Raw genomic sequence first — 25,285 nt, 5'->3', positions numbered from 1 at the left:
ATTTCACCAATTGATTTCAGTAACGAAATGAGAACAAATAGCAGAAAAAGCCTGAACCCTGGCTGTACCCTGGCGCCATTGTGGCCGAGGGGGTTGCTAGGAGATGAAGTGGGCGGGGCCTAAAGGGGGCAGGGCCTACCCTTCTGACCAGCAACCAGGGTTGAAAACGGCTCTTCCTCGTTCTCTAATTTTGACTTTATTTTCCATGTTTTTTGGTTTGAAAGACATAGATTGGATGACTACATCTTTTGTGGACAAATTTGGTGTGATTTGGTACAGCGGTTTTGTTGTTTACTCAGTCCTACAAACGTACATTACATTTTTATATAGATAGACTAACCCTTTTAAAGGGTTCTTTATATTCCACAATGTGTGCAATTCTCCACAGTAGACAAAGATTGCAGTGTTGTGTGCTAAATAAATAAATCCCATTTATTTCGCCAATTGATTTTAGTAAAAAAAATGAGAATAAGTAGCAGAACGGTTCTAAGCAAAATTGAGGGGGCTGGGGCCTAATGGTGGAAGGTGTGAAAAGAACAGATTGTACAAGTCAAAGCAAGACATAATGAGGGTTTTAGCCCAGTTTTTTTTTTTTTTTGCCAAAGGATGCAGTGAAAGCAACCAAGAAGCAACATAATGTGTGGATGGCTGAATACCATTTCACCATGTCTCTCCGATATCTTACTCTTGGGGCCAGAAGCCCATTCTCACTTCCATTCCACAAGTAACGTATGAAAACGCATTTCCTCCCATTCCCGGAGGTGAAAAGGGATATTTCAGAGGCTAATGACTCTATGGCCTCTGCCAAGAGTGGACATGGATAACTGCTCATTTCCAAACACTTATGCCTCTGGACCTCCATCATTTTGACGTGACAAATGAATCCGAAACCAGCCATTAATAAATCAACGCATCGAAAGTGGCTGGGGGGGGGGGGGGGACACAAAGGGGGAAAAAATAACTGTATAAAATGTTCATTTCACAAGGCAAGACTTTTCCCCCTCTGCGTGAAAAAAAAGGTTTTTCTTTCTCTCCCTTTATCGGGCAGACTGTGGTTAGAAATTCAAGCGCATTTAACTGGGCTCCGGAAAGAAAAGAGCCATTGATCTTTGCACGGCAGGCATGAAATTAACCAGCGCGGGTGAAACTTCGCCAAGGCGGTGCCTTTCAGAACACACAATAGAGACCACTGAACTGTGACAGAAAATACAAGAAGGCTTAGGGTCGGACCGCCCGACCCATTGCTCAGAGCATGGCAACCTGCAAACAAATGCAGCCTATAAGGCTCCTAACACATGATAGCACCCTATCCAGAACTTTATTTATTTATTATTATTATTATTATTATTATTATTATTATTATTATTATTGACACAAAGACATAGTATGACACAGCGCAAGTGAGAGCGATATGCTGGATTTCGTTTCACAAGTCGAACACTTCCCAAGAATATTATTATTATTATTATTATTATTATTATTATTATTATTATTGTGTGACACAGCAAACAATATAGATATGCTGGATTTCGTATCACAAAATCACAAGTCGAACACATCCCAAGAATATTATTATTATTATTATTATTATTATTATTATTATTATTATTATTATTATTATTATTGTGTGACACAGCAAACAGATAGATATGCTGGATTTCGTATCACAAAATCACAAGTCGAAAACTTCCCAAGAATAATAATAATAATATTATTATTATTATTATTATTATTATTATTATTATTATTATTATTATTTATTATGACACAGCAAACAAGTTAGATATGCTGGATTTCGTTTCATGAAATCACAAGCCGAACACTTCCCAAGTGTCTAGGACTGTGTGATGTATTATATTATTATTATTATTATTATTATTATTATTATTATTATTATTATTATTATTATTATTATTATTATTGTATGACACAGCAAACAGATAGATATGCTGGATTTCGTATCACAAAATCACAAGCCGAACACTTCCCAAGTGTCTAGGACTGTGTGATGTATTTTCGGATGATGCGTGCAGATCCCAGTAGGGTGGCCTTTTGCAGTTAGCAGATCGTGATTTTGTCAATGTCTATTATTTCCAAATGCCGGCTGAGATCTTTTGGCACGGCACCCAATGTGCCCATCACCACCGGGACCACGTGCACTGGTTTCTGCCAGAGTCTTTGAAGTTCAATCTTGAGGTCCTGATAGCGGCTGAGTTTTTCCTGTTGTTTTTCGTCAATGCGACTGTCACCTGGGATGGCAACATCAATGATCCAAACCTTTTTCTTTTCCACAACTGTGATGTCAGGTGTGTTGTGTTCCAGAACTTTGTCAGTCTGGATTTGGAAGTCCCACAGTATCTTTGCATGCTCATTTTCCCACTGGTGATCCCACCAGTTCTTTGCTGCTGGGAGGTGGTACTTGAGGCATAAGTTCCAATGAATCATTTGGGCCACACAGTTGTGCCTCGATGTAGTCTGACTGTGCGATTTTCTTACAGCAGCTGAGGATATGATCCATGGTTTCGTCGGTTTCCTTGCACAGTCTGCATTTTGGGTCATCAGCTGATTTTTCAATCTTGGCCTTAATTGCCTTTGTCCTGATGGCTTGCTCCTGGGCTGCAAGGATCAGGCCTTCTGTCTCCTTCTTCAGGGTCCCAATCGTGAGCCAGAGCCAGGTCTTCTCCTTATCAGCTTTTCCTTCAATTTTGTCAAGGAACTTTCCATGCAATTTTTTTGTGCCAGCTGTCAGCTCTAGTTTGTAGTGCGGTTTTCTTGTTGTTGTTTTTTGTCGGCTGTATTATTATTATTATTATTATTATTATTATTATTATTATTATTACTTACAGTATTTATATCTTTTAATGTATACTCTTAATTTTATTGTAATTTTTAATCTCGATGGATTTTTAAATCTGATGTAAATTGTTTTTTGATGTGTATGTTTATATTGTAAGCCGCCCTGAGTCCCCTGATGGGTGAGAAGGGCGGGGTAGAAGTGATGCAACAAATAAATAAATAAATAAATAAATAAATATTCCGCCCTTCTCACCCCAAAGTGGACTCACAGTGGATCACATTGCACATATACATGGCCAACATTCAATGCCATTAGACATAAGACATATAGACAGACACAAAGGCAATTTAACATTTTCCAGCTTCCGGAGTGTGCTCGATTCCGGCCACAGGGGGAGCTGGCCCCACTTGTGACACCGAGTCCTTGATGGTAGTACTTCCTCGGTCATTGTATGTTTTCCAGGCTGTATGGTCATGTTCCGGAAGTATTCTCTTCTGACGTTTCGCCCACATCTAAGGCAGGCACCCTCAGAGGTTGTGAGATATGGAGAAACTAAGCAAGAAATTTCCGCACACTGCTGGAAATTTTATGGTGTCGTAAGTTAGTTAAATTAGCCTCCTCGCATAAAGCGGTACCTAGAATTTCCTACTCGACAGATGCAACTATTTTTCGAGCTCGTGGTCAGTAGTGATTTATTGCAGCTGGGTACTAACCAGCTGCACCACTGGGACACAGAACAATGACCTCAAACAACAGGAAAGGAGATTTCATGTGAACATTAAGAAGACCTTCCTGACCATAAGAGCAGTTCAGCAGTGGAACTCTCTGCCTCAAGAGTGTGGTGGAGGCTTTTAAGCAGAGGCTGGATGTCCATCTGCCGGGAGTGCTTTCAATGTGATTTCTCTGCTTCTTAGCAAGATGGGGTTGGACTGGATGGCCCACAAAGTCTCTTTCAACTCTAGGATTCTATGATTCTATTATTATTTGTCAGAGTAATTCGCAGCGTAGCAGCAGTTGTATGTTGTCAATGGAGCGCAGAACGAAGAGACGTCAGAAACGATGTTAAAAATATATACAAAGCTTTACTTTACAAGACAAACAGACTTGCAGACAAATACAGGCTTGGCTTTCACTCTAGGCAGACACCAACTCAGAACAGAGCAAGATCTCAACTGACGCAATCAGTAATGTACAAACACACTTGAGTCTGGATACTCCCCAGATTCCAGCCACACATATCAAGGTCAACACAGCTTCTCAGTCATTAACTCTTTACAGACTATAGCATACTCTAGATGATGCAACCTGTATGCAATACATGCCAGACACAAATTTCGTTTAAACACTACTAATACACAAATCCCACATTAACATTATTTACTAGTGAAAATAATGAGGATTGGTAGGGAATTTTCCAACAAAGTGAGCAGCCACAACGAGAATAAAATGGCCCCGAGCTGGCAATATTTTTCTTTTCTTTTTTAGTGGGTGGCAGGATGACTTATCCCTCCCAATGCCACATGCCTGGTGTTTGTATTTTCCCGTTGTTTGTTATGAAGATTTCTGGGGCTATTTGCCTGAGTTATGGAAGCGGGCCTGCCTTGGAACAGCTGTGTTGGTAATAATACGAGGGGCTCGGCTAAGCTGGCAACAGTCTGTTGCTTTTCACTTGCTCGCTGGGTGGCTGTAATTCCTGCCGTATCTCATTCACTTTATTTTCTCTGTAGCATTCACATGTTTTATCGCCTCGCTTTTCCCCTTTGCTTTGTTCACCTTTGGATCCTTGCTGTTAGTTTTTCTTCCCTGCAAATTAGGTCCCGTTCCGTTTGCTGAATCGGGAGGATCCGGTCAAAGGAAATGACATGTATTGTTACACATGGGGATTTTTGGATGAGAAAGTCATATATGTGTGCTTGACTGAACCCGATGTATTTTGCTTTACATGTCTCGATTTATCATCCCTTTGACCTTGCTCAGAGAATTCCTGGAGGAATTTAATAGTGCTTTGGAGAATTGGCTCTTATGCTCAAATAGCTGTCAAGCTTTCTTTGAGGATTCCTCATGTCCCTCTCTCACCCTTTTTTTTCTGACTGTAGGAAAAGTCATTTTAGCTTTGCATTTGTTCACTTGAAGCACAAGTGAGGTTTTTTGGGAGGCTGTGTGCTTTACTGGAATGGTTAGTAAGTAGAAAATCTAAATCAGAGCATTGCTACTTGAGAGACGCTTGTATCACGTTCATTCTCATAACGCGAGAGGAGTTTCCAGCAAATTTCAAGTCTGTGTGCTTTCATTTCAGGCGTCAGCATCCTGGGTACCCTTCGTGCACAGATCTTCCGATAGCCAAGCATTTCTGCCAACGATGAACAAGTTTTCTGAAGCCATCACGGAAGACGTCGACACTCTGTTTCTGCAACCGGCGTCTCACAGGACCCATCGTGCACAGATCTTCCGATAGCCAAGCAAAGAAATAATGTGACCCGCACGTCCTTGTGAAATGCCGATTACGCTTGAAATTTCTCTCCAAGTGATACCACGATTGTCCTGAATCAATCTGTCAACCTTTTGCTTGTGAAACTGGGTGGTTGCTGTCACAGGATGTCCAACTCTTTGTTTGTCACGCAAGTCAGATGTTCTCACCTCAACACCTTTAAACTTACTCACCCAATGAGGCACAGGACTCACATCAACACAATCACCATAAACAGCTTGCATTCTCTGAGGAATCTCCTTTGGGGTGACACCTTCTGCTGTCAAGAATTCAATGACTGCACGTTGCTTAAGTCGCATTGACTGGGCATCTGTGCAGGGTTCCATACTTCGCACTTTAACAACACAACCGTTCAATGCTAAGGCTTCCCCATCTGCGCAGGGTTCCATACTTCACACTTTAACAACACAACCGTTCAATGCTAAGGCTTCCCCATCTGCGCAGGGTTCCATACTTCACACTTTAACAACACAACCGTTCAATGCTAAGGCTTTCCACCAAATGGAACCGTCTGCACAGGGTTCCATACTTCACACTTTAACAACACAACCATTCAATGCTAAGGCTTCCCGCCAAATGGAACTGTCTGCGCAGGGTTCCATACTTTCGCACCGGGCTATGGCGCAGGCTGTTGAGCAACCAGCTGCAGCCAGCTGCAACAAATCACTCTGACCAAGAGGTCATAAGTTCGAGGCCAGCTCGGAGCCCCGCGTTTGTCTTGTCTTTGTTCTATGTTAAGGCATTGAATGTTTCCCTTATATGTGTAATCTGATCTGCCCTGAGTCCCCTTCGGAGTGAGAAGGGCGGAATATAAATACTGTAAATAAATAACAACACAACCGTTCAATGCTAAGGCTTTCCGCCAAATGGAACCATCTGTGCAGGGTTCCATACTTCACACTTTAACAACACAACCGTTCAATGCTAAGGCTTTCCGCCAATTGGAACCGTCTGTGCAGGGTTCCATACTTTGCACTTTAACAACACAACCGTTCAATGCTAAGGCTTTCCGCCAAATGGAACCGTCTGTGCAGGGTTCCATACTTTGCACTTTAACAACACAACCGTTCAATGCTAAGGCTTTCCGCCAAATGGAACCGTCTGCACAGGGTTCCATACTTCGCACTTTAACAACATAACCATTCAATGCTAAGGCTTTCCACCAAATGGAACCGTCTGTACAGGGTTCCATACTTCACACTTTAACAACACAATCGTTCAATGCTAAGGCTTTCCGCCAAATGGAACCGTCTGCGCAGGGTTCCATACTTCGCACTTTAACAACACAACCGTTCAATGCTAAGGCTTCCCGCCAAATGGAACCGTCTGCGCAGGGTTCCATACTTCGCACTTTAACAACACAACCGTTCAATGCTAAGGCTTTCCGCCAAATGGAACCGTCTGCGCAGAGTTCCATACTTCGCACTTTAACAACACAACCGTTCAATGCCAAGGCTTTCTTCCAAATTGAACTGTAGAGAGTCCACTGAACAAGCTAGTACCTGTCACATACCAGGACTGCCATCTGTTGAGTTACGAAGGTGGAGGCATTATTTTTCATTCCACCCTCGTATTTACAAGGCTCGTACCCATGACCTTTTCTTGGCACAGCTATGCCCATTTAAAGGTGCATTCAAGCTCTGAGATTCAATGGAGTTATTTCCCCAAAGAGAAAGGAAGCTCATCGTCACCACTATCCCTGCAAACCACGACTCCGTTTTCCCTGACGGCCTGTCTGGAACACAAACCAGATTAGAAGGGCAAAAGCCTCAAACCTGGCTAGAAAAACCTTCACATTGTTAGAGGAGTTTTCGTGAAACATCATTAGCGAAAACACAAATGCCCTCTTCTTGGCAGCTCGGCTTATGGGAAAGGACTGTAATTCAGTGACAGAGCCATGCTTTGCACTCAAGGTCCTGAGGTCAATTCCTTGCATTTCTACAAGGCTCAGGTGGCAAGTGGCAGAAAAGACCTGGAGAAACAACGATGGTAAGAGCTGACAAGGCCTAGAAAACAGACAGAATCATAGGATGCAAGAAAGAATCGTAGGATGCTTAACAAAGAAGCCTACTCCGTTCATAGAAAAGGCTTACCTTCGGCCCACGTGTGTCTGCTATTATAGCTCCCAATTATTCTTGTAAATTGCCAGTACCACACAGAGTTTGTGCACGCATTCGCACACACATGCCCACCTACTTCCGCTTTGAAGGCGGTTAGAGAAAGACTGCTTGGGAAATAGAGAGCACACACAATGCAAACAGCTTTGATTTTGCAAAAGCGACGACAGGCGAGCAGCAAGGGGGAGCGTTCCTGGGCTTGCCGTCTTCTCCTACCTATGAAGCTTTGCCATCATTCCCCTGCATTTTGCCTCTCTGGAAATTATAAATTACTGTATATACTAGAAGATAAGCCAAGTTTTTCATCCCTTTTTTTGAGCTGAAAAAGCCTTCCTCGACTTATAATGGGATCAAGGTCAAGGCCAGGCAACAGAACCTGGAGGCCATTGCTTGCAATATATGATCAATTCCTCTCTTACCCTCCCTTATCAGTGTGTTTTCCAAAGCCTCCCTCGCTCTTAACCAAAGGAATGTTTTGAAAAAGGAAAGAAGCCCTTGCAAGTCAGGAAGAAGAAAAATATATATCCATTCATCTCTCTTACCCTCCCTTATCAGTGTGCTTTCCAAAGCCTCCCTCGCTCTTAACCAAGGGAATGTTTTGAAAAAGGAAAGAAGCCCTTGCAAGTCAGGAAGAAGAAGAAAAAAATATCCATTAATCTCTCTTACCCTCCCTTATCAGTGTGCTTTCCAAAGCCTCCCTCGCTCTTAACCAAGGGAATGTTTTGAAAAAGGAAAGAAGCCCTTGCAAGTCAGGAAGAAGAAAAATATATATCCATTAATCTTATAAAAGCATTTCCCCCTGAAATATTTGTTAATCTCGCCTACAGATATATAGGCATTAACCCCTGCATGCATTTGCAATCCCTATGTACTTATACATCCCTATCTATCTATATACATTAATTTTATATATGAATTTTCCCCTCATATGTTTGCAGGTCTTTGCAAATCCTATATACATATAGATCCACGTACCTGTATATCTGTATCCATATATACACATTATTTAATCTACTGATCCCTCAAGTAATGTAATGTTATTGGTATCTATTTTTATTTTGAAATTTACCAGTAGCTGCTTCATTTCTCACCCTCAGCTTATACTCAGGTCAATAAGTTATCCCACTTTTTTGTGGTAAAATTAGGTGTCTCGGTATATTTATGGGTTGGTTTATACTCGAGTATATACAGTACTCACCCAATGGTAAGTAATTCATGAAACCCAAGCCACCACGTGGTTGGGCAAAGACTGAATGGACTGCTAGTGACTGCTTTGTTGTTGTCATTGGGCATAAAGTCAACTTCAACTTGTGATGACCATATGAATGAAAAACCTTTGAGTCAGCAGTCATGAAAAGGTCTTGCACATTCAAGGCTGAGGCTTCCTCAGCTGAGTCTATCCACTTGTAGTGAAGTAATCCTGTTTTTCTACTGCCTTCCCCTTTGCTGGGCATCATAATCATCACCATCATAATCATCATCATCATCATCATCATTTCCAATGAGTCCAGTCATCTCATGATATGACCAAAGTATGATAACCCTCGTTTAGTCGCCTTCATACTGAGTTTCACCATCATTATCATCATCGTCACTGTCATCATCCTCATCATTTTCAATTACTCAACTCATCTCATGACTTTTGGAAAATATATATATTCAAATATATATATTTGCCATTAAATCATGCTCTCAAGAGACAAAAATAAGCAGACTTCTTTAAAAGTCACATAGTTGGTTTACTCACCTACTACATGTATTCAGCATACAGGCACTTTGCATATCAATCCAGTTACAAATAGGATTTGAAGTAGTTTCTCTATGTGGGAATCTTTCTTAGAATCAACAGTCCATAATCTAAAGCATCTCTCTGTTCTGAGAATCAAATAGTGTCTCTGTCTAGTCTGAAAGTTCAATGGAGTCTGTAAGAATACTGTTCCTACTAAAGTCTCTAAGCCAGTGGTTCCCAACCTGTGGGTCCCCACAAGTTTTGGCCTACAACTCCCAGGAATCTGAAGTCTCTAAGCGTACAGTTCCTACTGAAGTCTGAAGCATACTATTTCTAAAATGGAGTCTGAGCCCTGGACAAGCCCAGATCTGATCACATGGTCCGCAGCCCCTCCCACAACAAAAGAGTTAAGGAAAACTGCAAACCAATACACACATATACAATACAGCAAGCAATCTATATATATAAAGGAGTGATGGAATCCCGGCAACAAACAAAACAACAAAACTAAACACCCCACAACCTCAAAAATTGACAGCACAACACCTCATCCACGCCTCTAGGTTGATACAACAAAAAGAAAAGAAAAATAATGTCCTAATTAGAGAGGAATAATTATTTTTATCCAATTGCTGCCAGTTAGAAGGCTAAGCTCTGCCCACTTGGTCTCCTAGGAACCCAATCAGCCCAGAGGACAGGCAGAGTTAGGCCTCACTTAGGCCTCTTCCACACTACCTATAAAATACAGATGATCAGATTTGAACTGGATTATATGGCAGTGTAGACGCAAGGCCCTTCCACACAGCTATATAACCCATTTATAATCTCATATTATCTGCTTTGAACTGCATTATCTTGACTCCACACTGCCATAGAATCCACTTCAGTGTGCATTTTATCCAGCTGTGTAGAAGGGGCCTCACATAATCCAGTTCTAAGCACATAATGTAAGATTATAAATATACAGTAGAGTCTCACTTCTCCAACATAAACAGGCAGGCAGAACATCAAAAACATGCAAATGAGAGTAGGTGAATAGGTGCTGCTCTGGCCGGAAGGTAGCGGGGCTCCATGCAGTCATGCCGGCCACATGACCTTGGAGGAATCTACGGACAACGCCAGCTCTTCAGCTTAGAAATGGAGATGAGCACCAACCCCCAGAGTCAGACACGACTGAACTTAATGTCTGGGGAAAACCTTTACCTTTACCTTAACTACCACCAATTCCTCATTACTTTATTTCCCATACCACCATACTTCGCCACAGCAACGCGTGACCGGGCATAGCTAGTTATATACATAGCACATAACTAGTGGAGGCTTGAGAAGGTTGCTATTTCCAACAATGAGATAACTAAAGTATGACACCTTCCTGTCTAGTGACCCATTCACTTGTCTTTTTAACAGTTTAATATGACCGATTTTAAAGACCGCACACAAAGCAATGCTAATCAACTCAAGGTGATAAAAGAAGGAGGTAGTTTTGTTTGCTTGTTTGTTTCTAAAAGCTTCCTATCCAAATGGATCACTTGAGAATCACAGGTGTAATAGTTTTGCAGGAGTGTTTCACTGTCTGCAACAGGAAACTCCTGGATTTTCTTTGCAAAACATCCGGTTATCTATATATATAAAAGGGTAATGGAATCACGGCACCGGACAAAACAACTAAACTAAACGCCCCACAACCTCGAAAATTGACAGCACAACCTCTCATCCACGCCTCTATGTTCATACAACAAAAAGAAAAGAAAAATTAAGTCCTAGCCACAGCAACACGTGGCCGGGCACAGCTAGTCTATATATATAAAAGGGTAATGAAATTTCCCCCTAGGACAAAACAACAAAACTACACATCCCAGAAACACTAAACTTGGCAGCACAACCCCTCATCCATGCCTCTATGTTCATACAACAAACAGCTCCAGCTACTCCAGAAAACGGCCAGGCTTTGAGACTGCAAGGCTATCCACTGCTATTCCACCTGGCCAACAAAGGATTCCCATAAGCCACAGCAACACATGGCCGGACAAAGCTAGTATACATATAATCTGACTTCAAACTTTCTATCTTTGCCCATGCAAATCAGTCTCGCGTCTTTCCATGGATTGGAAGCATCAGTCGCCACTCAATTTTTCTAATAGATCCCGACATCAACTAAGAAAAGTGGGCACATGAATGCCAAGTTCATTAGTAAAAAGATTATAGAAGCATTTCAGAACATAAGCCAGGAGGGGGGTAGAGAGAATAGAGTACAAAACATGTTCGGGATCCAATGTAATTGCGGCAACCTCCCCAAGGAGAAGCCGCTGATTAAATCTTTATGGATTTTAATGCACTCCTCTGTTAAATCTGGAAACAAAACCTTTTTAAAAAGGAAATCAAGATGTCTGCAGAGGGGCCCATCATCTCTTAATCGGCAGAACAGATGAGACAGATAGGAACCACTTGAGAGGAGCAGAGATTTCCTTCAAATTTATGATCAAGGAACACACACACTGCGTAATCTCTATTAACATGATCTTAGAACATGCGGCCTGCGTTCGGAAATAAGAAGCTGTGCAAGAAACTGAAGGCAATCCCTCCGCATTTCATTGCACCGCTAGATTGCATTGTCCAGATGTGAATCGAAAGTAGAGGATTTAAGGAATAGACTTTGGAGAGGAATGGGCACATAGAAATGCACACATGTACGATTCCGCAATTTGATACTCATGAAGTGGATTTACTTTGAACTGAATTGAAAGCCATTATTTAATGGAAAGGGAAGCTATAATAAATCACCTGAATGATAGAATGTTTATTGGTGTTTCGATTCTTGAATCCCGCCCATGTTTCCTGCATGTTTCTAATATCAATACGTATGCATGAATTTAATGAATTGAATCCGAAATACAAATTAAAAACAAAATAATGCACATGCCTAATAGGCACTCCATAATGTTTATTGGTGAGTGTTTCAATTCTTAAACCCCGCCCACGTTTCCTGCATGTTTCTAATATCAATTAGTAGGCACAAATTTAACAAATTTGATCCAAAATACAAATTAAAAACAAAATAATGCACAACTCTAATAGACACTCCTTAATGTTTATTGGTGAGTGTTTCTATTCTTAAATCCCACCCATGTTTCTTGCATGTTTCTAATATCAATTCATATGCAAAATTTAATGAATTGGATCTGAAATACAAATTGAAAATGAAATAATGCATATCCCTAATAGGCACTCCTTAAATTCTTAAATCCCACCATATTTCTTGCATGTTTCTAATATCAATACGTATGCACGAATTTAACAAATTGGATCTGAAATACGAATTAAAAACAACATAATGCACACCCCTAATAGACACTCCTTAATGTTCATTAATGAGTGTTTTAATTCTTAAATGCTCCCACCTTTGCTGCATGTTTCTAATATCAATTCGTATGCATGAATTTAACAAATTGGATCCGAAATACAAATTAAAAACGAAATAATGCACAACTCTAATAGACACTACTTAATGTTTATTGGTGAGTGTTTCAATTCTTAAATCCCACCGCATTTCTTGCATGTTTCTAATATCAATACATATGTACGAATTTAACGAATTGGATCTTAAATACGAATTAACAACGAAATAAGGCACAACCTTAATAGGCACTCCTTAATGTTTATTGGTGAGTGTTTCAATTCTTAAAACCCACCGCGTTTCTTGCATGTTTCTAATATCAATACATATGTACTAATTTAACGAATTGGATCTTAAATACGAATTAACAACGAAATAAGGCACAACCTTAATAGGCACTCCTTAATGTTTATTGGTGAGTGTTTCAATTCTTAAATCCCACCGCGTTTCTTGCATGTTTCTAATATCAATACATATGCACAAATTTAACGAACTGGATCTGAAATACAAATTAACAACAAAATAAGGCACAACCTTAATAGGCACTCCTTAATGTTTATTGGTGAGTGTTTCCATTCATAAATCCCGCCACGTTTCTTGCATGTTTCTAATATCAATTCATACGCACAAATTTAACAAATTGGATCCGAAAGACGAATTAACAATGAAATAATGCACAACCCTAATAGGCACTCCTTAATGTTTATTGGTGAGTGTTTCCAATTCTTAAATCCCACCATGTTTCTTGCATGTTTCTAATATCAATTTGTATACATGAAATTGCATCCGAAATACGAATTTAAAATGAAATAATGCACACCCCTAATAGGCACTACTTAATATTTAAAATAAATGGCAGTACTTGACTGAAATAAAGGTCTGGTTGATCAGTTGAGCTTATGACAAGATGCTGAACTTTGCATCGGCAAAATGCAGTGTTCAGAAACTCAGAAATATTCTGGGGCTTCCCTAAAGGGCTTCATTGATATCCATCCTCCAGTTTCTTACGCCTGGCTCTCAGTCTTTCAGTAATTCCCAAAGGTGAAGGCAGCCACCTTATCTCATGTCCCTAAAGAAGGAACGGTATGTTGGAAACATGCCACAAGTAGAGATAAGCAACCAACTTCTATGCAGATTTCTTGCAAGTCCCAGAAACACAAACTGTGAGGGCAAAGCAGAACACAAAGTTGCTTAGACGGGATTTGGTATCAGAAAATCAGAATGCTGGGTTTATCTCACTGCAAAATATCAACAACAATTATTTGCTTCCTGATAAACACTATGCATGCCAACCAACTGTGCCATTTGAAAAGCTAGTCAAGCGTGGAAATCTTCTTGAGAATTATTCAAATCATTCATGAGATCGGCAAAGGGCGAATTAGGTTTTATCCTTGAGGGCCGGGCTGTGGCGCAGCTGGTCAGTAGCCAGCTGCAATAAATCACTACTGACCAAGAGATCATGTGTTCGAAGCCAGATGGGTCGGATTAAGCCCTTGACCATTAATAGTCTAGCTTGCTGTTGACCTATGCAGCTCAAAAGACAGTTGCATCTGTCGAGTAGGAAATATAGGTACCATTTTATGCTGAGAGGCTAATTTACCTACTCTACACCACCATAAAAAAAACCTTCCAGCAGCATGCAGGAAGAATGAAGAAGTACTCTATCAAGGACTCAGTGTCACAAGTGGACAGTGACACAGCAGCTCCCCCTATGGCCGGAATCAAGCATACCCTCATGAAAGCCGGAAGCTGGAAAATGTTAAATTTATTTATTTATTTATTTATTTACAGCATTTATATTCCACCCTTCTCACCCTGAAGGGGACTCAGGATGGATCACATTATACATATAGGCAAACATTCAATGTCTTTTAACATAGAACAAAGACAAACAAACATAGGCTCCGAGCGGGCCTCGAACTCATGACCTCCTGGTCAGAGTGATTCATTGCAGTTAATTGCAGCTGGCTTGCTCTCCCACCTGCGCCACAGCCTCTGTGTCTGTCTATATGTTGTATGTCTAATGGCATTGAATCGTTGCAATGTATATATGCATTGTGATCTGTCCTGAGTCCCCTTTGGGGTAAGAAAGAAGGGTGGAATATAAATACTGTAAATAAATAAATACTTTGAGATACAAGCCGCTTAACAGAAAACATAACATTATCTTTACTTATATATCAACAGCCGCAAGGATAATCTTTGCTAGACAATGGAAATCGGAAGAAATTCCAACAAAGGCCTCTGGTTAGATAAACGTAACAAAATTTACAACATGGATAGATTAACATATTTAATAAAAGGTAACAGCGGAAAACCGATAAAAATGGCAGACTGGAAAAAGTATGAAGCATATACAGAGAGAAAAAGGGTCTAAAAGAAACAAAAAGGAGAAATCCGAGAACCTAAACTACGATGGAGACCAACAAACAAGAAAAGACAATCACCATTCAAAGACAACCACGAAGAATAGAAAACAGAAGACCAAATACAGTAGAGTATCACTTATCCAACATAAACGGCAGAACGTTGGATAAGTGAATATGTTGGATAATAAGGAGGGATTAAGGAAAAGCCTATTACACATCAAATTAGGTTAGGATTTTACAAATTAAGCACCAAAACATCATGTTTAACAACAAATCTGACAGAAAAAGTAGTTCAATACCCAATAATGCTATGTAGTAGTTACTGTATTTACGAATTTAGCACCAAAATATCACGATGTATTGAAAACATTAACTACAAAAATGCGTTGGATAATCCAGAACGTTGGATAAGTGAGTGTTGGATAAGTGAGACTCTACTGTATATATAAAGAGATACAAGCCGTGTGTTGTCGAAGGCTTTCATGGCCGGGATCACAGGGTTGTTGTATGTTTTCCAGGCTGTATGGCCATGTTCCAGAAGCATTCTCTCCTGATGTTTTGCCCACATAGCAGGCATCCTATATATACCTCACAACCTCTGAGGATGCCTGCCATAGATGTGGGTGAAATGTCAGGAGAGAATGCTTCTGGAACATGGCCATACAACCCTGAGATACAAGCTGCCCAATGGTGGTGTGGCTCTATCTGCCAACATGCCGTCCTGTGAAACTTCTCCCTAGAAGGACAACATATCCTAACACAATGGAGAAGGGATTTTATTCACCAGCTGCCAAAACACTTCGGTATGAGAAAACACAAGGACTTTAGACAGCGACTTTTCATTCTCATTTACAAACGAAATAATGCGGCTTCTCCGAGCAATCCCACGCAATCAGGAGAAAGACAATACCACACACAAATGAGGCTTTTTGTATTCCAAAGAGTAGTGACAACTCTTTAAGACACTGAGTGAACAAGCCTTCGGGTTTTTGGCTCCGGCTGCCAGATTTATTAGAAGGCCAAAGGAAGGAAAATACACATGAAGAGACAAAAAAAACCAGATGGGGGGATTGTGTTCCCGGCCCCCTTGAATGTGACTCACTTTGCTCTGAAAAAACGCCTCCAAGGAGTTCATTTCACGTCTCATCCATTCTCTGAATAATGGGGGGATCCCTCTTTGTTTCTCCAAGATATCGGCACACACGCCGCACCACACGGACTCAATTCCATTAGACATAATGGGACGAGATTGTCCCAGAAGTTGTTTTCAATTGCTTGAGTGCATCCTTCATTTAGGGAAACAAGAACAGATGAGCTTTTCCACCCAAGCCGACGTGAGGACACACATTTTAAGTGGGAGCGAGGGCCATTTGTTTACAGATGGGGAGAAGGTCGGCCCATTACTGCCCCGTACTTAGGAACTACGTGATGTGCTTCCGAAGTTCGGATCACGGATCCCCTGGCCTGTCACTCGCATCTAGCCAAGCAGGGAATTGCTGACGGAGTGAGACTTCCGGCCGTTTCGGCAAAAGGGCCTGACTCTGCACTTCTTCGATTACGCGTCTAAGTGTTCAGCAATCTTCATCTCTGCACTGAGCCATTTCGAGCCCTTCAAAACATGATGAGAAGAGCAGGGAGTTGAAGGGCAGAAAAACACATCCTGGACTGGTGAGAGAGAGTCAAGACTCACTGATGCAAGACCCAAATATACTGGCAAATCTAAGTTAAGTGGGGAGAGAAGAAGGGTGGAACACAATGAGCACAAATGCATGTTGAGGGTCTACAAGAAGAGAAGCAATGGGTTGCTGTTAACTGCCTTCAAGTTGATTTCAATTAATGGTGACCATAGGAAGGATAAGTCTTCCATGTCATCCTATCCTCAACAACGATCTTCAAGTCAACTTCAATTAATGGCAACTGTATGGATGATAGTCTTCTAAGTCATCATATTATGAACAACTGCCTTCAAGTTGACTTCATTTAATAGTGACCATAGGAATGATAGTCTTCCAAGTCATCCTATTATGAACAACTGCCTTCAAGTTAACCTCAATTAATGGCAACCGTATGGATGATAGTCTTCCAAGTCATCCTACCTTCAACAACACCCTTCAAGTCAACTTCAATTAATGGCAACTGTATGGATGATAGTCTTCCAAGTCATCCTATCCTCAACAATTGCCTTCAAGTCAACTTCAGTTAATGGCGACTGTATGGACGATAGTCTTCCAAGTCATCCTACCTTCAAAAACACCATTCAAGTCAACCTCAATTAATGACTACTGTATGGATGATAGTTCTCCAAGCCATTCTGTACCATAGGAATGATAGTTCTCCAAGTCATTCCATCCTTAACAACTGCCTTCAAGTCAACTTCAATGAATGGTGACCATATGGATAATAGTTCTCCAAGTCAACCTATCGTCAACAACTGCCTTCAAGTCAACTTCAATTAATGGTGACCATATGGATGATAGTCTTCCAAGTCATCCTACGTCAACAACTACCTTCAAGTCAACCTCAATTAATGGCGACCATATGGATGATAGTCTTCCAAGTCATCGACCGTAGTCCTCCAAGTCATCCTATACCATAGAAATGATAGTTCTCCAAGTCATCCTACCTTCAACAACTACCTTCAAATCAACCTCAATTAATGGCAACTGTATGGATGATAGTCTTCCAAGTCATCTTATCGTCAACAACTACCTTCAAGTCCACGTCAATTAATGGCGACCATATGGATGATAGTCCTGCAAGTCATTCTATTATGAACAACTGACTTCAAGTCAACTTCAATTAATGGTGACCTTAGGAATGATAGTCTTCCAAGACATCCTATTATCAACAACTGCCTTCAAGTCAACTTCAATTAATGGCAATTGTATGGATGATAGTCTTCCAAGTCATCCTATTATGAACAACTGCCTTCAAGCTGACTTCAATTAATGGCGACCGTATGGATGATAGTCTTCCAAGTCATCAACCGTAGTCCTCCAAGTCATCCTATACCATAGAAATGATAGTTCTCCAAGTCATCCTACCTTCAACAACTGCCTTCAAGTCAACCTCAATTAATGGCGACTGTATGGATGATAGTCTTCCAAGTCATCTTATCATCAACAACTGCCTTCAAGTCAACTTCAATTAATGGCAACTGTATGGATGATAGTCTTCCAAGTCATCCTATTATGAACAACTGCCTTCAAGTCAACTTCAATTAATGATGACCATAGGAATGATAGTCTTCCAAGTCATCCTGTCCTCAAAAACTGCCTTCAAGTCAACTTCAATTAATGGCGACTGTATGGATGATAGTCTTCCAAGTCATCCTATACCATAGGAATGATAGTTCTTCATGTCATCCTATCATCAACAACTGCCTTCAAGTCAACTTCAATGAATGGTGACCGTATGGATGATAGTCTTCCAAGTCATCCTATTATGAACAACTGCCTTCAAGTCAATTTCAAAGAATGGTGACCGTATGGATGATAGTCTTCCAAGTCATCCTATTATGAACAACTGACTTCAAGTTGACTTCAAATAATAGTGACCATAGGAATAGTCTTCCAAATCATCCTACCTTCAACAACTGCCTTCAAGTCAACTTCAATAAATGGAGACTGTATGGATGATAGTCTTCCAAGTCATCCTATCCTCAACAACTGCCTTCAAGTCAACTTCAGTTAATTGTGACCGTATGGATGATAGTCCTCCAAGTCATCCTATACCATAGGAATGATAGTTCTCCATGTCATCCTATCATCAACAACTGCCTTCAAGTCAACTTCAATTAATTGTGACCGTATGGATGATAGTCCTCCAAGTTATCCTATTATGAACAACTGCCTTCAAGTCAACTTCAATTAATGGCAACCGTATGGATGATAGTCTTCCAACAACTGCCTTCAAGTTAACTTTACTTAATGGCTACAGTATGGATGATAGTTCTCCAAGCCATTCTATCATCAACGACTCCCTTCATGTCAACTTCAATTAATGACGACCTTATGGATGATAGTCCTCCAAGTAATCCTATACCACAGGAATGATAGTTCTCCCAGTCATCCCATCCTCAACAAATGCCTTCAAGTGAACTTCAATTAATTGTGACTGTATGGATGATAGTCCTCCAAGTCATCCTATCATCAACAACTGCCTTTAATTAATGATAATCGTATGGATGATAGTCCTCCAAGTCATCCTATCATCAACAACTGCCTTTAATTAATGATGACCGTATGGATGATAGTCCTCCAAGTAATCTTATACCATAGGAATGATAGTCTTCCAAATCATCCTATCCTCAACAACTGCCTTCAAGTCAATTTCAATTAATGATGATCGTATGGATGATAGTCCTACAAGTCATCCCATCCTCTAAAACTGCCTTCAAGTCAACTTGAAGAGCCAGCATTGTCCATAGAAACCTCCAAGGTCATAACTGCATGTAGTAGTACATATTGATCTACTCAACATTCGCATGTTTTTGAACTGCTAGGTTGTCAGAAGCTGTGGCTAACAGCGGGAACTCACCCTGCTCCTCAGATTCAAACCGCCAACCTTTCGGTCAGCAAGTTCAGCAGCTTCAATCATATTAAATCCAGTATCAGAAAAGGGAAAGAATAAAAACTGTTAAAAGCCGGAGACAGCATAGAGCTTAAGAGAAAACGCAATGCCAAATTTTGACGTTCAGAGGAAGATATGAATTGCGTTAGTATAATGGCACGATTTTAGAAAAAATACTCATTGTACTGTCTTGCTTGTTTAAAAATCCCTCAGCTTCCAGGTGCAAAATGAATCTAAACCTGCCAGCTCAGACTTGTCCCTAGATCTCGGATGCATTTCAATAGTTTTGGATTGTACCAAACGGATGCCTGGGAGAGGGAAGAGGCAGCCGCAGAATGGCTTTTGCATTTGCCAATAGACCATTCCCTTAAAAATAAAGTCTCCCACTGGCAAGATTAATCTTGATCTTCTCATTTAAAAGAGGGGCTACTTTGCAACTCTCCAAAAAACCCACTAAAATGTACTGCCAGAACCAAATAGCATCACAAAAGCCGGAAAGCAGGGAGGGCCTTTGTAAGACTGATCTTCTCCGCAGCACTATATCCTCATATACATAGTAAATGAGCACATGTGTGTCTGCTTTAGGTCCCAATTTATAGAGGAAGTGAAATAATCTGTAATGACAAGCAGCTCTTCGAAACTCGTGCGGCCAACGCGTCCACATCCGAGCGAGGGCTTAAATGAGATTCTTTCACATTTAGAGCCGATACTGAACTGATCAAATGCAGCTCAATTTCCCCAAAAGAAGCCATAAACTAACAAGAAAGCACATCAAAGACAGCTTTAGAGCTGGCAGTAAAGGAAGGATGCCAGATCGAAAAGCATCGAAGACCAAGTTCAGGAACACTCGCACTCCACGCAGCCAGATGTGCACTGTGTCTGCCAGGTGTTTAATAGCCTCCTCCTCCTCCCTGACATACTTTTGCTGCCTGGCTGGAAATGGGATTTTTATCAGGCAAATGGCAAGCTAAAATGTCTGGCGCTCACATCCATTGCAGGGCAAATCTAGCTTATAGATTCATAAATCCTGCATTGCAGGGCAAAATAAATTCATAAGGGTTGGGCTGTGACCTTGCTCGCTGTTGACCTAAGCAGCTCGAAAGACAGTTGCATCTGTCAAGTAGGAAATGTAGGTACCGCTTTATGGGGGGAGGCTAATTTAGGAAGAACTTCTTGATGCTCAGAGCTGATCGAGAGTTGAATACACTGCCTTGGAGTGTGATGGGGTTTCCTTCGTCATTCAGGGGCTGGGCTGTAGTGCAGCTGGTTAGTAGCCAGCTGCAATAAAACACTACTGACCAAGAAGTCATGAGTTCAAAGCCAGCCCAGGTTGGACTGAGCTCCCGACTATTAATAGCCTTGCTCACTGTTGACCTAAGCAGCTCGAAAGACAGTTGCATCTGTTGAGTAGGAAATTTAGGTACCGCTTTATACGGGGAGACTAATTTAATTAATCTACGACACCATAAAAAACCTTCCAGCTGCGTGCAGAAAAGAATGAGGAAGTACTACCATCAAGGGCTCGGGTGTCACAAGTAGACGGTGAAGCGGCAGCTCCCCATGTCCAAAATTGAACATACCCTCATGAAGCCGGAAGCTGGAAAATGTTAAATTGCCTCTGTGTCTGTCTATATATGTCGTATGTTTAATGGGATTGAATGTTTGGAATGCACTGCAATCCACCCTGAGTCCACTTTGGGGTGAGAAGGGCAGGATATAAATGCTAGATGAAGAGTACCAAAAGGCAAATACAGTAGAGTCTCACTTATCCAACACTCGCTTATCCAACATTCTGGATTATCCAACGCATTTTTGTAGTCAATGTTTTCAATACATCATATTTTGGTGCTAAATTCGTAAATACAGTAATTACTACACAGCATTACTGCGTATTGAACTACTTTTTCTGCCAAATTTGTTGTATAACATGATGTTTTGGTGCTGAATTTGTAAAATCATAACCTAATTTGATGTTTAATAGACTTTTCCTTAATGCCTCCTTATTATCCAACATATTTGCTTATCCAACGTTCTGCTGGCCCATTTATGTTGGATAAGTGAGACTCTACTGTAGTTAGAGAGTGGAAATACTATAGAATTAGGCAACTTATTAATGACAGTATATTATTTCCTTTTTTAGGTATGCAAAGGATCACGGGGAGTCTTTCGCCATGCTCATATATCACATAAACAATAAATTACTCTTCATTCTGTATATAAATATAGACAAGAATGACAGCAGCAGTAAGGATGATAGTCGTCATCCCAAGGCAAAGCTTCCCTGGTGTGACGAGATAAAGTACAATTTTAACAGAGTAATTTAAAGGGCACTGATAGCTTATCAGACAGGCATGATTATGAAAAAGTATAGTAAGGCAGCTGTAGTAAGCATATACAGTATGTAGTAAGCATGGGATGTTCACAATGCACGAGTGACACTCAACAGTCCGGTATAGACATTCCTCATCCATTGTGCCGTTATAATGGACATTATTGATTCTTGGTGACCGGGAATGTGCTGAGAATATCACTTGTACTTATTTGCAAAAACCGTTTTGAATCAATCATTTCTCGCAAAGGTTTGTTGTCATCGTAGAAGCCTTAATTCTAAATTAGGAATAGATAATTATTGGTCATAAAAAGCAAAGAACAGAGCGTGCCTGAGTTTGAAAAGCAGGAACCTGTTTGGCACAAGTCCTTTTTCACTCAGAAGGACAGTAAAAACAAAGCCCTGATGTTATTACCTCCACACATACAAGGGTTGAATGAAAAGTAATGCCTCCACCTTCGTTACTTCGGTTTGGATGGGAATAGTTTAATAAATCAAATGCAGAAATAATCCTTAGAATGTGCTCTTGAACTACCACTATTCACTTTTCCACATAATCACCAGATAGTTGGATACATTTCTGCCAACAATGAACAAGTTTTCTGAAGCCGTCACGGAAGAAGTCGACACTCTGTTTCCGCAACCGGCATCTCACAGGGTTGAATAAAAAGTAATGCCTCCACCTTCGTTACTTCGGTTTGGATGGGAGTATTTTAAGAAATCAAATGCAGAAATAATCCTTAGAATGTGCTCTTGAACTAACACTATTCACTTTCCCACATAATCACAAGACAATTGGATACCTTTTTGCCAATGATTAACAAGTTTTCTGAAGTCGTCATGGAAGAAGTCGACACTCTGTTTCTGCAACCGGCGTCACACAGGATCCATCGTGCACAGATCTTCCAATAGGCGAGCAAAGCAATAATGTGACCCACACGTTCTTGTGAAATGCCAATTATACTTGAAATTTATCTCTGTGTGATAAGACGATCGTCCTGAATCAATCTGTCAATCTTTTGCTTGTGAAATTCGGTGGTTGCTGTCACAGGACGTCCAACTCTTTGTTTCTCACCAAGTCAGATGTTCCCACCTCAACATCTTTAAACTTACTCGCCCAATGATGCACAGGACTCACATCAACACAATCACCATAAACAGCTTGCATTCTCTGAGGAATCTCCTTTGGGAATTTCCAGTGAATCTCCAATGACTGCACGTTGCTTAAGTCGCATTGACCAACTGCCTGCACAGGGTTCCATACTTCGCACTTTAACAACACATCCGTTCAATGCTAAGGCTTCCCTGTCTACGCAGGGCTCCATACTTCGTACTTTAACAACACAACCGTTCAATGCTAAGGCTTCCCCGTCTGCGCAGGGTTCCATACTTCGCACTTTAACAACACAACCGTTCAATGCTAAAGCTTTCCCGTAGAGGAGAGTCTACTGAACAAGCCGGTACCTGCCACAGACCAGTACTGCCATCTGTTGAGGAGTTACGAAGGTGGAGGCATTACTTTTCATTCAACTCTTGTATGACAGCAAATAGTTTGCAGCAGACTTCCTGTCTGAGGCAAAGACAGGAAAGAATCGAAAGGACGATTATGTAGGAAATGAATCGTCCCTCTATCTTTCCTTCCTTTGAGTTTCAACCTCATCTGGTCTCACCATTTGGGGCTTTGCAGATCTGCTCTTTGCACCAGACCCTCCCTGCAGGGTCTTTCCGTTGCATTGTGCATTTATAATACACAATTTATAACCAGCCTAGTTGAAAGGCCAGCTCCATAAGACTCCTGCAGCAGATGTCATTGTTGTCAGCAGAATTATTTGACAGCAGCAAAGGAGTCGGTAAAAAGGTGAAGAAGGCAAAGAAAAGCCTGGGTGGACAGATGGGATTTGTGTGAAATGAAGGTCAGGTTGATGTAGCATTTAAGTGCTATTAAGCAGCACAGGAACAAAGGAAAGTAGTGTATGTCTTCAATTCTAAGGTACCAGCATATAAACATCTCTGAAATTGAGTGTATCTTAGAATCGTGGATAGATATATATGAGTGTGTGTGTGTATGTGTGTTTACACACACGAGGGTTATCCAGAAAGTAGATTACATTTTGGAATGAAAAATGAACAAAGTATAGGAGAAATAATTTCCCATATGCAGTTGAAACCCACACTCAAATACCACTTCTCAATGTCATGGGACCAATTCCAAGAGCTGAGTTTGCAAGCTCTTGAATCGGAGCCATAACAAGTTACACTCCTCTACATCTCACATGGGACACCTGGCAGCGAAGCCTGGGAAACTCAGGAGAGAAACCAAAACAATTTTAATGAGTAACTGTTTTGTAGTGATGATATTTACGTGTGATGTGACGTTGAAACAAAGGGGATAAAGGTGATGGGATGTAAACATTATGCCATTCTCGACTTTGTTCATGTCGAGTGTCCTTCAATAAAGATCCTGTTTGATAACAGCTACCAGTGGTCTGTCTTCATGCCAGTCGTTTGAAGTGAGCACGACATCTCAACATAGTCGCCATTCAAATCTAGGCACTTATCATAGAGATCAATGAGCTTGGCAACTCCTTCCCCGCCAAACTCTGCCGCTTGCGTCCTCAACGCAGCGTTTTGGTGACAATGCACAGCTGCGGGAAGGGGTGACAAGCTGGTTGAGGATGCAAGCGGCAGAGTTTTGTGGGGAAGGAGTTGCCAAGCTCATTCATGGCGACAATGCGCAGCTGCAGAAGGGACAACCAGCTGGTTGAGGACGCAGGTGGCAGAGTTTTGTGGGGAAGGAGTTGCCAAGCTCATTCATGGCGACAATGCGCAGCTGCAGATGGGACAACCAGCTGGTTGAGGACGCAGGTGGCAGACTTTTGTGGGGAAGGAGTTGCCAAGCTCATTAATTGACATGATAACTGCCTAGATTTTAATGGCGACTACGTGAGAAGTGGTATTTGGGCGTGGCTTTCAACTACATATGATAAATGTTTTATCCTATACTTTGTTCATTTTTAATTCCAAAACGTAATCTACTTTCTGGATAACCCTCATATATATAGATAAGTAAAGGATTTCCCCTGACATGAATTCTAGTCATGTCCGACTCTGGGGTTTGGTGCTCATCTCCACTGCTAAGCTGAAGAACCAGCGTTGTCCGTAGACACCTCCAAGATCATGTAGCCACTGGCATAGAGCACCGTTACCTTCCTGCCGGAGCGGTACCTATTGATCTACTCACATTGGCATGTTTTCGAACTGCTAGGTTGGCAGAAGCTGGGGCTAACAGCTGGAGCTCACCCCGCTCCCCGGATTTGAACCACTACCCTTTCGGTTAGCAAGTTCAACAGCTCAGTGGTTTAACCGCTGGACTGTATGGACTGCTGATACAATTTTAGCAGAGCATGGTGGACATCTCTTCTCCGATACCATTTTACCCAACTTCCGTGACTAATATATGGAGTGGAATGGAGCTATATCCCCTTGAATT

The 25,285-nt window shown here is 41.2% G+C and overlaps 1 protein-coding gene across 3 annotated transcripts in view; it reads right to left on the bottom strand.

The window, feature by feature from the left end:
* The window catches only part of astn2 (astrotactin 2), a 615,168-nt gene that overhangs the window by 487,545 nt on the left and 102,338 nt on the right, over positions 1 to 25,285 (bottom strand). Inside the window, exon 1 of one of the 3 annotated variants that reach the window (XM_062959684.1) lies at positions 7,379 to 7,618. The exons of the other annotated variants lie outside the window; for them this stretch is intronic. The gene's annotated coding sequence lies outside the window, so the exon portion shown is untranslated. Of the gene's footprint in view, positions 1 to 7,378; positions 7,619 to 25,285 lie in introns of those variants that run through there. 3 annotated transcript variants of the gene reach the window in all.

The sequence above is a fragment of the Anolis carolinensis genome, unplaced genomic scaffold (assembly GCF_035594765.1).
Source record: "Anolis carolinensis isolate JA03-04 unplaced genomic scaffold, rAnoCar3.1.pri scaffold_7, whole genome shotgun sequence".
Lineage (NCBI taxonomy): Eukaryota > Metazoa > Chordata > Lepidosauria > Squamata > Dactyloidae > Anolis > Anolis carolinensis.
This window is presented reverse-complemented; position numbering and strand designations above follow the sequence as displayed.